Consider the following 17,738-nt stretch of genomic DNA (forward strand, 5'->3'; position numbering starts at 1 on the left):
CAATTTAATTCTCACAGGAAAAAGCACATTATTTTTATTTATAGTAGTGAGCTCCATCTATCCTTGCCTCCCCTCTTTTGAAACATAAATAACCCCATCTTTTTTTTTTTTTAATCCAGCCATTACTTTGACAGGGAAGAACAGTTTTCCTGGTAAAGTGAGAGATAGGATAAAAGTGGCCAAGAGCAGACAGAGTTACCCAGTGTATCCCAGGACCCTGCTGTGTGCTCAAGGGAAAAGGAGACATCACTGCTGAAACAGCTCTGGGGGAAACCCCGCCTCACTGGACCCTTTGAAGCAGTTGCTTTCCACCAGCAAGAAGGACTGGGGCCCTGCATGTAGGCTTCAGTGTAGGCAGCAGTGCTCTGCATCTTACCGACCTGGGTTTTCTACCTGTTATCTTTTAAGCCCCCTGAAGGAGAGTTTTCCAAAAGTTCAAATTCCATTCTGAGTTGCAGGGGACTAAACAGGAGCACTTATTCCTGGGAGAAATGAGCAAAAATGAGATAGAGGAGCCAAACAGCTATTTCCCTTAAAAGCCCTCTCAGGTCTTTTTCGCCCTGGCTGCTGCCCTTGATGAGCGGTTGTGTCCCTCTGACAGTAGGAATCAGAGAGAGGAAAGGAGAGAAGAGGGGACACGGCTGGAAACGCTTAAGTCTAATTAAACAAACAGGAGTAGATTTTTTTTTTTCTATAAAGAGAAAGTAAATTTATGCTACACTTTAAAAACAATGTCAAAGAGTTATAAATTTCAGCCCCAATTTCAGTTTTATTCACAAGGACTACTGTTAACAGTATCCTGGGTCATCCTTCTAGAAATGGTGAATGCATAAACATGCATGTGCACATGTATATAAGCAAAAAACTGAAAATACTTTTCCTGAAACTTCTTCCTCCTAGTAATACCCCTTGGAGGTCATTTCATGCCAATACTAGTAGATGTACTTCCCTCTCTGTAGGTGGCTGCATTATATTCCATCCTGTCTCCACTATACTTTAATTAGCTGTTCTTTTAATTAGCAGGCTTTCATTCAAGCCTAGGTTGTCCAACCAAACACTGTCTTGTATGTATTTAAGACAATAAAGGCGATAAGATCTACCTTATAGGGTCCTTGTAAAAAGACAAAAAAAATTAGTGATTATTCTCATAACTAACTCATTTCAGCCTTAGGCAAGTTAATTTCCTCATCACTAAATCAGGGAGTAATAATAGACCCAGGGGTGTTCTGGGGACAATCAAGAACTAATTCACTTAAATTGCGCAATCCGCTACCTGGTACGTAGGCGGCCCTTAATAAATATAAGCTTTAATACTAAAATTGCCCATCTTTGCGCACTTGTGGGAGAGCAGCTGTAGGAGGCTTTCCTAGAAGTGGAACTCCTACCTTTAACCCGTGCTCCCCGGGGCCCGACTGTGCGCGCACAAGGCCACCCAGCGGTGATACGCTGACCGCCGCCCCCCTCTGGAACCGCGCCCAGGGCCCTGCGGAGGCCGAACGCACGTGGGCGCACGCTGCCTGAGCGCAGGGCGACGCGGGGTCCTGCCGGGCGCAGGGGCGCGGAAGCGCGGGTTGGCACGCGGGCGGCGCGAGGCGCGGGACCCCGTTGGCTGCTCCGCCGCGCTCCCCGCCCCTCCCGCCCGCCCCTCTCCCCTCTTTCCCGTGCCCGCGCCGGAGCGGCGGAAGCGCAGACACTGCTCGCTTGGCGCCAGCAGCGGCCACAGCAGCCTGGCGCGCAGCGGCGGCGGCGGCGGCGGCGGCTGGCAGGCGGGCGCCGCGGGCTCGGCCGGGAACGGCGCGGACCGGGAGGCTGCGGCGGCGGCGTCTCGCGCGGGCGCGCACGGCTGCCCAGCGAGCCCCGGCGAAAGGCGGCTGACCGGCCGGCGGAACTGGCACCTGGTGAGCTAGCTGCAGGGACAGGTAGGTTGGGCATGCCCGGCTCCTCTCGCCGGCCCGGGTACTGGGATGAGCCAAATGCTGGGGCAAACTTTACGCCCTGGCTTCACGGCTCCTCAGCCCCAAAGTTTGTTTGCGGGGTAATACACTCGATGGGTCGAGAATAAAGGCTGCCTCTCCTGGCTCTTTTGCTTGGGGGAGATTATTTTCCTCCTTCTCGGTAGAGGATTGGTTTTCTGATGGGAAGACTCCGCATCCTCGTCACGAGCGTGGGGTAATGCGAGGTGGGTTCCCCTGGATTGTCCTTATCTCAGCGGATTTGGCCAGGGAAAGTTGGGGGGAAAAAAAAAGTTGTTTACTGTAAGGGTGCAGAGGAAGAATCCCAGGTCCATGGTGCAGAGGATGGAAATGAGATAATTTTTTGCCAGAAACCCCCTTCCTGGCCTCCAGCTCTAAGGAAGCCAGGGTGGGGGATGCCTCCGTTAGCCATCAAGTTTGCCGAGATGCATTTTCTTTCCACTTTCAAATCTGCAGTCTTGGATGGAATGCCCCGTTGCGTTTATTTGACAGGTTTTCTCTGATGGGCTGTGATCCAGTTTAATTGAGATCGGCCCCTGTTCTTGGCTGCTTCTCCGTTCTCTAAGGGGCCCTGCAAAGCTAACCAAGCAGGTACCAGAATGTTGAGAGGTCGAGATCAGAAAACCAGGAAGTGCCAACTGCACTTGGGGTGCACAGCACCTTGGGGGATTTTTTTTTCTTTTTTTTTTTTTGGTTTGTTTGAAATGAACAGCTTCTGGGTTCTGGTTGTGCAAAGCTCCGCACGGCTCGCCAGTCCTTGTGTCCTTTCCTGTATTGCATTTGCGTATTGATTTACAGCAGGGAGATGCACCCAGAGGAATGATTTAATAACAAACGGTGACCGGTATGGGGAGGAGAGGAAATCTCCGTTCTGAGCCGAAGGGAGGGGAACAGAGTTCTGGGAAAGGGGTGGCCTGCCTGTTCATCTCAAACCAAGATGTGGGGAAACAGAGCTAGAGAAAGCAACAGACAGGAGTTGTGTCATGTGCAGGAGGGAGGTCAGAAGCCCCAGCTCATACAGTGAGTAGGTAAATCTAGAAATAATTTTAAAATGATTAAGCAAGAATAACTGGAAAAAAAAAAGTAGGAACGCTGTATGTGCTGTGGTTTCTGTCTGCCCACATCTGTTTCCCATCTCCCCACAGAGATGAATATCACACCAGTTGAAAAAGAATTCTGATCTGTTAATAGATTAAAAACAGGAATTAATCAGAACAATGATTCAGAGCCCTTCAGAGATTGAAAGGAGTAATTGCCTTTGAAAGAGCTATTGCCTCTCAATACTGAAGTCAAATGTGTTACTTTTGCCTTGTTAACTGTGTTTACTAACAGTCATAGGACTTTGGCTGCCGTAACCTGGTATCTGTGTCTGTGGTTTTAACCTTTTGTGAGCCATGGTACTAGGGAGGAAGTTGTCTGCCGGTTAATATTCATACCCATTTGAGCAACATTAGCAAAATGCCTAATATGTGCCAGTTACTGAGTACAGTAAGATAGGTTCTTGTAAATGTTGTTCATAAAAGATGTCTGATTGGGTTCAGCCTCCTTAATGGAAAGACTGTGCCAATTATAAAAATAGTGGCTTCAGGAATTGCTGATCTTTGAATGCTTGCTTGAAGTCAGTTGAGAGTCAACATGTGGTTTGAGGACCCTGGAAAGGATCCATGTCCACCAGGGACATAGAGCAAATTGCTGCACATTTTTTTTTTTTTTACATGAAGGGTGAGGTTGAATCCATATGTGTGGCCCTCCTATCTAAAGATGGGATATCGGAGGCACTGAATGGCTAATTGATCTGCAGGGGAATAGATTCAGGCAGTGGCTGCCTCAGACAGTAACATTCAGCCCCATGTCCTATTTGCTATGTGGATGTCATTAAGGTCAGCCGGAAGACGTGAAGGCATTAAGTTCATTTCTCCAGGAGAACTCTAATTTTTAAATATCCTTCACACCACAACTGGGTAGCCCAAGTGTTCCTTAAAATGGCAACAAAACATTTAATAGGACCAAAGTGCTGAGCAGTTTCAACTGGAGCAGAAGATTAGCTGCAGCCTTTCCGTTGCTGATTTATGTTCAATTTTATCACTGTCACATTTCATCTATGCCTAGTTATTACAAACTAATAGCCTCTTCACTCTGCTGGCGAAGTGTCTTTCTCTTTTGTAAGTTCCTAACTCCTTCTCATGCATTCAGTACACATCTTCCAGCTTTGTTTTAACTATGGAATTTAAGTGTCCAACTTGAAGTTCTCATTAACTCTTAATATGTTTTGTGCTGAAATAGTATATAAGTGCCCCTTTCAAACTGCCAAATCTATGTATAGTTCACTATATTGTTGCAGTGCCACCAGAGAATTGTATGACTGGTTCAATGTTCTGTGTTTTCCAGTCACCAGTTAGTAAGTTGTTAGCAGTAAAATAATGTTAATTTTATGCATTGGGAGATATTCAGATGGCAGGAGAATTTTATAGATGCTGTGCATGTTTGCTTGCCGTCTCTGATTCAATGATCCCCATCAGTCCATCTTTAATAAGGCTTCTGATCTTAGGGAGTTACTTTGTCTCTTTGAAGGTGGGCATCTCTGAAGTGCTCCCATGGTTTTAATAAGCATTTATTAATCATTTAATGCTGGTGGACTACTTCCTTTCTTATGCTTGATAATAATGCATTGGATAATACCCTGTTCGCAAAGATATTTGGCAGTAATTAGCATGTTGGAGCCACAGAGTATTTTAAGATAGAATATTGCTTTAAAATTGATGGGTTACAGATCTTAGTCTCAGATCTAATTTGCATAAAAAATTCAGAATCGGATCACATGTACTAAATGGTTTTTGTAAAGGACACCCCCAAGTGTCCTCCCCGCCCCATTCCCCTTCCCCACCATGGCTTAGTCTATCTCCTAAACGCTATGGAACATTCTTTTTGAAAACTTGCTGCACTAGAAATGTACTTTCTTGTCGAGACTTTGTATGCCAAGTTTCAATCCATAGTATGGTTTTATTTCCCCCCTTTTTATGTGCATGTTGTGAACAAGAAATAAGGCTTTGTAATAGAAGTGCTGGCAGAACTTTATTGCATCTCAAACAGCTCTGCTACTTGGAATGTAAATATTTGTAGAATCTTTACTGTGCAAGAAACTGCCTTGCAAAAAAGTGAGGAAAAAATGACTTTTATTAAGTAGGATAAGATAATTCACAAGGTATGCATGTTTCTTACTGCAGACATATTGACATTTTAAGAAATAGATTATATACGTTACAGCAATTCCATAGCACTCTCTTAGGTGCCTTTAGAACTCAGACTAAATTTTCTGTGTTCTAAAACAGAACAACTTTGTCCCATTTGTTTTTCTAAATCTCTTGATTTTTAATGCCTTTGAAATGTTAAAAGATGAGCTCTGTAATTCTAAAAGCAATTTGATTATATTTCTGATAAATAAGCCTGACAGTATACTATTTTTAATAGGAGAAAGAATTCTTGGGATCATTGCAGTACTTCAGAAAATCTTATTTTGGGAACTAGTGCGACTCAGTTCTCGTGTCCTTTTGATTCTAACTCTGGAATATTTCTTCAGTTGGCCCACTTCCCTCCACGTCCACTCACATCATCCTACTCCAGGTCACCATCTTCTCTCCTGGGACAACTGCACTGGCTTGCCTGCCTCCTTTCTTACTTCTTTCCCCAAATCATTCTCTGCACAGCAGTCAGGGCAGTATTTTTCTTTCTTTCTTTTTTTTTTTTAATTTAGTTAAATTTAGTACTCCTCTCCTTCAAGCACTTAGGTAGCTTTCTGCTGCATTCAGAACTATTCAGTATTACCTAGAGAGTGATGTAGGATTTAAACACTGCCTATCCCTCCAGCATCATCTCCTCCCATGCTTTTGGGAATAAGAACTTAGTAGGCTTTTTTTTAATGTCTGTGGTTTTGTTGACCTCCTTCCTACCTTAGGGCTTCTTCTGTTCCTTTGCCTGGTAGCTCCCCTTAGCCTTTACCCCCAAACACACAAAACATGCTTGTGTGTGTGCGTGCGTGCACGCACGCACACACAGAGGCACACACATTACAAATTCTGACTAGTGTTCATTGCTTCTTAGCTCACAGTTTAAATATCAGTTACTAAGAGAGGGCTCTCTTTCATATCCTTCCTCCTCTAAATTAGGGCACCTCTGTTACGCTCTTTCTGTTCATGTCCTCCTTAACTTTCTGATAATATTCCTCCTTATCATAACTTGGAACTATTTCCTTACCTGATTCCTTGTTGACTGTTCTGTAAGCCGTCTCGTAAGCAGTTACCACATCTGTTTTACTCGCTACTGCAAAGCAGCTCCTATCACAGTACCTGGCTCACAGTGGAGTTTGATCCACCCATGAGAATTGTGCTTTTGGGGTGCTGAGTTTGAAGCATGTGACGGGGCACCCCTGTGACCAAAGATTCTGTCAGGAATGTCCCTGTTCAACAGAAGTCTGCAGCTGGCTTTCAAAGGGTTCTTTCTGTGGCTTCGCCCACAGTCTCTTAGATCTCTAGAATATCTGCTACTTCAGACTTATTTTGTCAAAATGGAATTAATCATTTTTCTTCCCAGGCTGGTTCCAGTTTAGATGATCTCTTCTTTCTTTGATTCTCATTGTCTTCAAGGCAAGTGACACCAGTGGTCTTTAGCACCATCCTCTTCCTTTGTTCTGTAACCAGTCAACTGATTAAAAATACAAGAAGTTTTATTTGGGTTATTATGCACCAGCTTAGGGTTCAAGTGCTTTATTCCCTTTACACTTCTTACCTAAATGCAGCAGATTAAGAAATGACCCTCCTCCCCACACTCCCTTTCTTGCTCCAGTCTTTCCAACACATGGTGCTATATTAATCCATCTTGTCATTGGACACCCACTGCCGAGAGAAAAACTGCCACTGATGCAGCCTGTCTACGTGAGACTTCTTCCCCTCATTTCCCTCCATATAGAGTGTTCCAACTACAGGTGCCGTCTTTAACTTCCCTTACAATTCAGTGTAACACTTATGGCTTCACGGTCCCTGCACCCATGGGTTCCACCCCAAGCCCCTCATTCCTGTCTCAGCTCATGTCTACCCTCAATTCACTGTTACTTCTGCCAGGAAAGCTCTTTACTTTTAATCCTACCATTTGCCCAGTGATACCCATCCATCTGTTCCTCCAAGAAGTCTTTACTCTCCCTCCCAGACTAGATTTGAGCCCCATGCTGTCTGCTCTCACCTGTGTTTTAAAATGTTCTTCTTTAGAGGGAGAATGGATTAGAGTTTAATTAACACTGTACATTAGTTTAATATCTGCCTTTCCTGATAGTCTGTGGGTGGAGTGGAACACACTTATTAGGATTTTGGTAAATATTTGTGGAATGAAAGAAAGATAGTCAGATTCTACTCTAGTTATATTAGGGCATCTTTTTTTGGACTTAAAATTATTTTAGTGTATATTTAAAGAGTTTTATTTTATCTTGCACAGTTTCTGGGTGACAAGTCATTCATTGACAATAGATGAATATCTTGATATGGTCTGAATTTAGAAAATTCTCTGACAGACCTATGCCCTAGAAGAAGCATAAGCTAGGGACTTCCTTGCTGGTGCAGTGGTTAAGAATCCGTCTCCCAATGCAGGGGACACAGGTTCGAGCCCTGGTCCAGGAAGATCCCACATGCCGCAGAGCAACTAAGCCCATGCACCAGAACTACTGAGCCTGTGCTCTAGAGCCCATGAGCCACAACTACTAAGCCTGTGTGCCACAACTATTGAAGCCCACGCACCTAGAGCCTGTGCTCCGCAAAGAAGAGTAGCCCCCGCTCGCCTCAACTAGAGAAAGCCCACGCACAGCAAGGAAGACACAACACAACCAAAAATTAAAAAAAAAAAAGCATAAGCTAAAAGATTGCCAGTACGAAGGATTGGTCCTTGGTGTAATTGTTTTATTTTAGTGCGAGGGGGGTAATTTGGAATTCTCAAATTTCATTATTTTATTAGAGTAAAACATTGGCATAAGAAAGAAAGAACTAAATGACTGCATCACAACAAATCAAAAGCACTTCTTCCTAAACGGTAACTAATTACTTAAAAATGGAGGAAAGCCTTATGGGCATTAAACAATCTCACCAATCATCCGTCAAACAGAAAGCCCCTCTTACAGTGCTGAATATACTCTACTTTTCTTTCACTGCTTCCCAATTAATGATCTTTTTAGAAACATGAACTGTCCTGTTGAAATCATGGAAATTCCTTGGCCCTTACAGGACTTTCTGAGTTACCTGTGGGAGTGAGTCTTGGTAACCTGCATTTTAAAACTTTTTGTTTTGAAATAATTATACTCACAGGAAGTTGCAAAGATAGTACAGAGTGCTGTATATCCTTCACCCAGCTTCCCCTGATGGTCACATTGCCTATAGCTGTTGTATGATTCCGGAACCAGGAAATTGATCCTGGTGCATTACTCTTAACTAGACAACAGATCTTATTCTGGTGTCACAATGTTTTTAGCCTGATTGCAAGAATATGTGTATACCTCTATGCCGTTTTATCCCATATATAGATTCATGTATCTAGAATTTTAATTTAAAGAACAACTATCCTGAGAGCTACAGTTTCCATGTAGTCATACACTGATGTAATATTTTTGCAAGTATCTTTGAGGTTTCAAAAGTTCCACTTCCATAGACCTTTTTCCATGCAAATATTTGTCTTCTTAAATATCATGAAATTCTTTACCTTGGAGTTGCCTGTATGTAAAAGTTGCTATGGAAATGGAAATCTTGGCATTTTATAAACCAGGATGTGACATTTGGGTTGTTCTCTGGGGTCATCAGTTTGGGAATCTGTGTTGACTTTCCATACTACTTTTAAAGAGTTCTGCAGGTAAGAATGTTTGTTTATCAGTGTAATCAGACTTGGACAGTATTTTTATGCCACCAGGACAAAGACCCAGCTGAATACTTTCTTGTACTTTCTAACTGAATCAGAGTCCATTATTATTTCTTACATAGAAATAGTTGCTCTTTAAAATAACTTAACACATTGCAGTAGTCGGTAATGACCCTTTTCAGGCAATTAAAATCAACCCGAACAATGTAGCTAGTGATCTAATCTGATGGCTGCTACTCAGTTGGGCTGGCTGCTTCTGTGAATGTAAAGCAGCAGAAAGTTGCTGATTACCATTCCTTGTTACTAATTCTGATGAATATTCTGAAGGCTCTGGAATACAGATAAGGCACAGTTGTACCAAAGTCGGGTGCATGCAACAGTAGACAGTACCTCCCTTACCTCTATCCATCCCCTATACTTACAAAGGCATTTACATTTGTATATACTAGACAGTTTGTCATTTTTCTCAACTATTCTTAGTGACCCTTTACTAGGACTTTTTATTTTTGCCAAGTAAAACCAACTAAGAACTGGGTATATCTGTGCAATTTGGAAATTTGAGCCTTGTGTGTCAAAGATTTTCTCTCTCACTTTTTCATACCATTAAATGAAATGTTTCTCATATGCAATGGAAAGATATAATGTTTATATTTAGTACTAATTTACTGAACTGTTATGGTGAGCCCACCATGTAAAGAAGCCCAGACAAGCCTTCACTAATATTAAGCAGTAATTGCCCCTGTGGAGTTGGTTCTCTAGTATTTAGTAGAAATATGTTTTTAAAAATAACAAAAGGGTCTCAATATATGCGTTTTGTTATGTCATGAAACAAACCACATATTCTGTGAAGATGCTTATATGTGGAGGGCATATTTCCATATAATGCGAAATGCTAGACTTATAGGCATTATTTCTTTTTAATCTAGTAGGGTCTTAATTGTCTGTTGCTGTAAATGGTTTTGCATTACGACTTGCTTGGAAATATCTTTTGTCATTTTTCTAGAAATTTCTTATGGGGTTTTCCTCCTGAATCTTGATTTTTTTAAAAATTCTTACATCTGTTTATTAATAATCTGATTATTTCTTTGTCATTCTTCTCACCCACTTTGATCCTCCCCACACACAGATTACCCAAGACATAGATTAGAATATGGAATAGATTAATACCAAATCATAAATTCATAGGGTAAGAAATACATCCATTTTGTATGCTTTCAAGCCAAAGAGAATAAAATCAAATATGGGGAGGTGTTTGCACTTTTATATAGGATTAAATGCCCGTGTTATTTAAAGTTAGTTTCTTCTTCCTCCTCCTCTTTTTCATCTCTCTTCTCCTTCTCTTCTTTTCCTTAGTTTTCTTTCTTGCTTTAGGGTCATATTTTTGAATTGACTCTTCTGTACTGACCCCTAGTGGGGGTCAGTACAGAAGACAACTGTTTTCAGTTGTCTCTAATTGAAAATATTACATGTATTTGTTTGCAGGTGTTCCACCCCGAACACCCAGGGATGGGAAAGGCAAGTCTAAAATATATCAAGTTTGACCATCAGAGAAAAATAACCTTAGAAAAAGATAAAGCACACATCAGCCCTGTGGGAGACTGTTTGCAAAGATGGCTGCAATAATACTGTCCTTGGTACTCTGCACAGTGACGTGCTCTTTCTTTGCTTTAAGCAATGAACCTATTTCCCGTCCCTTTGAATCTGGGCTAGCCTATGGAATTTGAGCTATAAAATGTGGACAAAGTGAAGTGGCATGATTGTGAAGGCCGAGCCTCAGCCTCAAGACACTGAGATTCCATTGTTGCCCTCTTCCTGAGACCACCATGTAAAGAAGCCCAGACAAGCCTTTTTGACAGGAGAGGCCAGGTAAAGACAGTGTCAATAGCCAGAATTGGTAGTCAGTCATGTCAGTGATCAGTTAAGTCGTCAGAAGATTAAGATAACGTGAGTGACCCCAGGCAGAACTTGCAAACAAATTGCTCAGCTGAGCTCAGGTCAAATGCATAATCAGCAGCAAATAAATATGGTTAAGTGGTTCAATTCGGGGGTAATTTTTGCAGCAGTCACACATTCGAATTTAAAAAGCATATTTTTAAAAATGTAGCTAAATATTTTAAAAATGTGGGGTCTTATCTCTTTTTTGTTATTTTTATAAATGTTTTAGTTAGCTTTTCTTGGGTAACAAATGATCTGAAAATCTCAGGGACTTCTAACAACAGATTTTCCTCACCTGTATTACCTGTGAGCCGAGGCTTGATTCTGGGACAGCCTGGCTCCCTTCCATGCTGTGGACTGACTGTGCACCTGCCCTACGTGACTTTTCATCCTGGCGTCCAGGTTGAAGGCACAGCCATGTAGTGGATACTGTAGTGCTCCATCCAGGGCCACCAATTTAGGGCCAACATATCTACCCACGTCTGCTTGGAATATCAGCTGCCGATGGCCCACTGGTTCATCCGTCACCTGGGAATTTCCTTTTGTGCAGGGAACTGTCTCAAGCCAAGGCTGTGCCTTTTCTTGGGTGATGGCTCATGCCAGCGACTGGCTGATACAGGGGCAACAAAACCTGGTCCCCTGGTCTTAATTTAGGACAACTCTGGAGGGTCATCCCAGCCCCAAAAGCCCTTTAGGACCAACTGATGCCCCCATTGCAACTACTTTAAGTTTCACAGTCCCCTCTGCCTGTTCTTGCTTTGTTTATTACTTCCTTAAACCTGTTTTTTTCAAGAGCATTTCTGCATAAACCTTCTTTGTCTCAGATTTTGTTTCTAGTGAATCCAAGTTAAGAAAGGCCCTTATCTGGGACACATTCTCATGGCAGGGGGTGGAAACCCAAGAGGCTTAGCTGAACTGTGCAGTTGCTTAAAACTTTGGCTAGAACTGGTCATATATCAGGTTTTCTAACATTTCATTGGCCAGAAGTCACTGTAAGACCAGTAAAAAAGGTAAAGATAAGTGAATGTTTACAAAGAACAGTATAATCTACCATAGTCTACCTTATACACACAAAATATACTTTTAGTCACATGTACACAAATTATGCTCACTCCCTCCACAAGAACTATACCCAAAAGTCTTACCTAATCATGTCATCAGGCTGGAAGTCCAAGATTTTATTAAGGTCCCAGTATCTTATGAGACGGAACCAAACCAGTACTAGCACATTATAGTTTCTGCTGGGTCCTGGCATACGGCTCATACCTTGATATGCTACTGAAAAACTGCATGCCCAAGACAATGGGCAGAAACGTATCCTACATATAGGCCTGGGGGTGAAGAAGGAATATTTGTGAATAAGAATACAGTTTACCTATATGATTTAGCTACTGCCACAATGATTCTACATAAGAAAGCAACCGGAAAATTTCAGTAGCGTCAGAGAAGAGGCATTTATCTAGTTCTCACTACTGTGGATTGGCTGGGGTAGCTCTGCTGAGCTCAGCTGGGCTTGCTCATGTTTTTATGGGTGAGCTGAGAGTTGGCAGATCTTGACTGGGCTTGGCTGGGGTGCTTTGCTCAAGCTGCAGGTCTGGCTGGCTCAGGTATTTCCACATGCTATTTTGGGGTGCAAGCTAAAGGAAGCTCTGTGGTAGAAAGTATGCTTATGCCAATTGCATGGGTGCAAAAGGTAAGTGGAAACATATAAGGTCTGTTTTGATCTTGGCTTGCGACTAGCGTGCTATCACTTCTGTAGTATTCTGTGGGCCATCACAAGAAACATGGCCAAACTCAAATTCAAGGGAGGCGAATTCTCCTCTGCCCCTTAAGTGGGAGGAACTGTAAAGTCACATGGCCAAGGGCGTAGGCACAGGAAGGGGTGGAGAATTGGGGCCAGTAATGCAATCTGCCATACCACCAAATCTCATATCCATTAAGCATTGTAAATTCCCTCTAGATTTCAGTTGCTTTTCAGATAAGAAACAGGAAATGTAAATGTCACTTTATTGCCCATGAATGGATTATAACTCTCTAATTGCTGCCTAAGTGGAGGAGTCCTGTATAAGGCCCAGGAATACAGAGAGATATAAAATATAATGAAAGCTCTCAGGGAACGTACAGTTGAATGGCAAGAGCTGACATGTATTTAGAAACCTAGTGAACAGTATTATGAAATTGTGCCTCGTCATAATGCCTATGCTTCTTAATCCAGGCAAACTTCGTTTACCACTTAATAGTTTGTGCCCTTGGCTACATTAATTGACTCTGTGCAGTCTAGTTTCTTCATCTGTAAAGCTGGAATATTGGCTCCAGCTGTGTAGATTTGTTGTAATAAATGCAGGAGGTAAGGACCTTAGGAGATGCATGAGGCCCTTAGGAAAACTCAGTAGTTTTGCTACCTTTTGATGTTTGTGTTTGTATTAGTGTTGGTGTCCATATTATTCACTATTTGCATTTTATAGTATATATATGCGTAGAATAATGGAGATGTGGTTTATGCCAAACGACAAGAGAGTTGAAAAGAAAAGGAAACTGAGGTGACTATCAAGCAGAATAATCAGGGAAGGCTTCCTGTCAATCTAGGACTAGGCTGAATCCTCAATGCATGGAAGGCTGGAAGTCAAAGCACACGCTGTTTGGTTGGTACGAGCTGCCCTGGGCAAGTTCTTGAACCAGTGAGTCATTTCCTTGCTTGTTGTAGTTGAGAGCTTGTTAAGGGGCTACTTGGCAGGTTGTAAGTTGTAACAGTAGAAGATGTTGCTTTGGGCGTAGTGTCAGATATTAGCACGTGGAGGTAGATTGGAGGCGTGTCCTGTTGTCAATCTCAGATATTAGGAGACCAAGGAGGGGGTGGATCTAGGTAAACTCTCTCTGTAAATATCTTTCATGTTTTTGTCCAAAAATCCTTATAAAGCTTAGCATGTTGGAATCTGTGTTACTAGTGAGGCCAAAAAGATTCATAGAATGCTTTAGATCAAATAACAGGTTAATGACCTAACCAGAAATGGAATCCATATTGTCCCATGTCTGGAAGCAACGCATTTTTCACTCCAGAACAGCCTCCACGTTTTTTTTTTTTTTTTTTTTTTTTGGCCGTTCACGGGCCTCTCACTGTTGTGGCCTCTCCCATTGCGGAGCACAGGCTCCGGACGCGCAGGCTCTGTGACCATGGCTCACGGGCCTAGCCGCTCCACTGCATGTGGGATCTTCCCGGACCGGGGTACGAACCCGTGTCCCCTGCATCGGCAGGTGGACTCCCAACCACAGCACCTCCAGGGAAGCCCCAGCCTCGACTTTTGAGAAAAAAATTTATATGACTGTAAATGGGAGCTATTGACTTGTCTTCCATAGTGATTGTGAGTGAACTTTTCTACTCATCTCAGACCCCAAGGGACCCATTTGTCTCTCAATGTAAGATTTCATCTCTAGGACTAAAATTGAGTTTACTTTTCAGGACCTCTTTCAGCTTCCCATCCCAGCTTAAACCTGTCTCTTCCCTTCTTTGCAAGGCGGTCCGCCCTCTGCTCTTTTGGTCATGGAGTCTTTGATTGGCTCATTTTCCTTCTCCCTCATATGAATCATTTATTTTTTGCCTCTTTTTCTGTTCATTGTAAAGAGAGGAACACAGAATCTAACAAAAAGTTTCATCCACCACTGGTCCTTTCCTTTCCATTTTTCCGTATTAATATCTGGAATCCTCTTAATGGTTTTCTTTACTCCTGTCAAAATCATATGCATGTTTTAAAAAATTCAGTTTAACGACTCTCTTTTCTCTCTCTCTTTAGCTCAGTTAGCTTTATCTAAAGGTCTAAACCTATTTATGTTGTTTGCTTTATTACTGATTAGAAACTGTTGGTAATTATTTACCCCTCCCCAGGAGAGGATGATTTTTTTCCTGCCCCATCGTCGATGGCAGGCTTGGTCCCTTGACTTACTTTGGCCAATGGAATGTGAACACTTCACATTTAGTTACTTCCTGCAGGGGCTCTGGGAGCCAGTACATGGTTCTGTGTGTCCTCATCTGCTTCTGCCGCCATAGAAGCCCATGTTAAGATGGAGTTTCTGTGAGCCTGGAGCCTGAGTGACCGCCATGTGCAGAGCGCTCTGTTGACCTGCAGTAGACATCATATATGAGCATGAGATAAACTTCATTGTCACCATCTACAGAGAGTTTCAAGTTATTGGTTGGTACAGCATAACCTGCCTTATGCTGGTCAATATACAACATCTACTTGGATGTTTCAGAGCCCTTCAACCTCAATATGTGTAGAGCTGAACTCTTTAGCATCCTGGCCAGAGTTACTTTTCTACCAGTGTTCTCCACTGTCCCCACAAGAAAGCAACACCAGGATTGAATCACTTGCTCAACCCATAAACCTGGGATTTCCTGCTGACTTCTTCCCCTTTTTGAGCCCATATTGAATTAGCAACAAGTCTTGTCTTTCCTACATCCAAAATATCTGCTGAAACTGCCCAGTTCTCTCCACCTTTAAAGCCAACAGCTTCAATTAAACAACCATCATCATTTTTCCCAGTTATTACAAAAACATCCAGCCTGGTTTCTCCTGTCTCCAGTATCTATTCTTGACTATTTTGATTCTATTTCCACACCGCAGCAAGTGTTTTAAATATGCAACCCTGTTGAAATGCTTACCAAAACTTTAGTAACTTTCAGTTGACCTTAAGGTAAAGTCCAGGTTACTTGACCTGGCTCCTAAGGACTGTGTGATCTCTCCCCTTCCTGCCCTCACTGGCCTTACTCCGGGGAGCTCCTCCCTGTGCTTTCTGATGCTAGCGATGACGGACATCTTCCGTTTCTTGAGCAGGCCTTTGCGTATGCTGTGGCCACTGGCTGGAGTACGCTTCCCCACCCCCATTGCTTCTGCCCCATCCCCGCACATACATTCATACACACTTACCCAGCAGCCATTGCCTGGCTCACTCCTGTGCCTCCTTCAAGTTTCAAAGTAAACAGCACTTCCTGACCAGATGACAGTCTTTTGCTCTACCTTCTGTATCTCTCATTATTCTTCCTGAGTGTCTGTTTTCCAGACTGAGTAGTTTGAGGGAAAGGAATGTGTCTTTCTTGGCCCCTCCTGTCGTACCCCCCAATGCCTGGCAGAGAGTAGGCTCTCAAAAATCTCGAGCCAGTTAGATGAAATCCACAAATAACCTGCAAACCATTCATGAGCCTTCCCTGTTTGAATGCTTCTAACTCTTTGTATAGTTGAGATTTTTCAGCACCATTTAATGTGGAATAATTATGTACTAAGTGCTATGCTAACCACTTCATTTAATCTTTACAACAAATGAGCACCGTAGCTACCTTTCTGATGATGCTTATCATATTGCTTCAACACAGTTATTTCTAGATTTAGAAAAAAATCTCCACATCTATATTTTAACTCTTTGTTACGATAGCATTTGGTATACTGTATTATAATTGCCTTTATACCTCTCTATGCTATAAAATGTTCTACCTGCTGGTCACTTGTTCCCGGCATACAACCTGTATCTTCATAGGCATTCCATATTCATTTGATGAATTACTAATCATGCTTAAACTCACATTAAATTGTTGATATTACTGTGGTTAATTTTTTCTCTGTGGCTTACAACTAGAGATGCCTCACTGGAAGGAAATATTTGTTCATTGATTCTTTTGTAGAATTAATAGGAATTCCTTACAGTATTAAGGAAGGTAGTGTAACTATGGAAATGACCTGGCATTGAATTCAACTATAAATGTATCGGTTACTTTTTGCAGGGTGACAAACCATCCCCGAATTTAGTGGTTTAAAACATTCATTTTTATCATTCACAATTGTGTGAGCGGGTTAGGAATTCGAACAGGGCTCTTCAGGGATAGCACATCTCTAATCCATGCGGTGTTGGCTGGGGTGACTTGGCTGGGCCTGGGAAGTCTGAGATAACTTCACTCACAAGCTTGGTGCGTCAGCTGGGGTAACTGGAGTGACTGGGACCTGAGTGGGTTGCTGTTTCTCACCTGTCATCATTCAGTAACCTAGGCTTACTTTACTTTCCACGAGAGTGAAAGTGGAAGCCTCTTAAGCTCTAAGCTCAGGACTGGCGGAGCGTCCCCTCTACTGCATTCTGTTGAGTAAAGCATGACACAAGGCCAGTCCAGAATCAAGAGTAGGGGAAACACTTGATTGGAAGAAGCAGCGTGGTGCACAGCATTAAGAGGAATTGTTGACTGCCATGTTTACAGACAATCTGCCACTCTAAGGGAACTTTTTATCTTCTAAATTTTCTTCTAGAAGTTTCCAAGATACTCTTAATTGGTATGGGGAATAGAAAGTCTATTCTGTTAAATTCAATATCTTGTGATTTACTAAAAGTTAATATTTTTTTGTAAAACCTGAAGTCATTTCTAAAACTCCTAAAGGACTTATCCATTCTATTTCCCTCATTATTACCACATTTATTTTTAATATTGCCAGAAGTGTCTAATTTTTAATGATTAAGAACAATAAACAGAAATTAATCCTGATGAGTGAATTAGAATGAAAAGTGTCACCTGCAAAGATGGCTTTGAACATTGTAAGCTTGTTTTAAGTATGTTGTGATGATACTTGTTTGGTTTTAAAATTTACATATGCAAAGTACAAATCCCTGAAAAAGAAACTTCCAAGTCCACAGTAATGCAAGTTTGCAAGAAGTTTTCTTCTTCTATGAGTGCTGCTCTAACTTTATCTGTTTTTAAAAATAAAAGTGCTGATCAATGTCATGAATAATTAAGTGAAAGGAGTTGTGGGATTTGGGGCTGTTTTCTTTTTAGTAATTGTAAATTCCATTTCACAAAGCCACAGCTCAGTGGCTAGGATGAAAAAAGTCTGGGTTTTCCTTATTCATTAAAAAAAATCTCCCCGATAAAATGGAGTTCTAGAAAGATTTTTGCTTAGAGTATAGAGATTTTTC

The 17,738-nt window shown here is 42.1% G+C and overlaps 1 protein-coding gene across 2 annotated transcripts in view; it reads left to right on the forward strand.

Moving 5' to 3' along the window:
• The window catches only part of CNTN3 (contactin 3), a 362,773-nt gene that overhangs the window by 29,920 nt on the left and 315,115 nt on the right, over positions 1 to 17,738 (forward strand). Inside the window, exon 1 of one of the 2 annotated variants that reach the window (XM_030867739.2) lies at positions 1,814 to 1,919. The exons of the other annotated variant lie outside the window; for it this stretch is intronic. The gene's annotated coding sequence lies outside the window, so the exon portion shown is untranslated. Of the gene's footprint in view, positions 1 to 1,813; positions 1,920 to 17,738 lie in introns of those variants that run through there. 2 annotated transcript variants of the gene reach the window in all.

This window comes from Globicephala melas, chromosome 11 (genome assembly GCF_963455315.2).
Source record: "Globicephala melas chromosome 11, mGloMel1.2, whole genome shotgun sequence".
NCBI lineage: Eukaryota > Metazoa > Chordata > Mammalia > Artiodactyla > Delphinidae > Globicephala > Globicephala melas.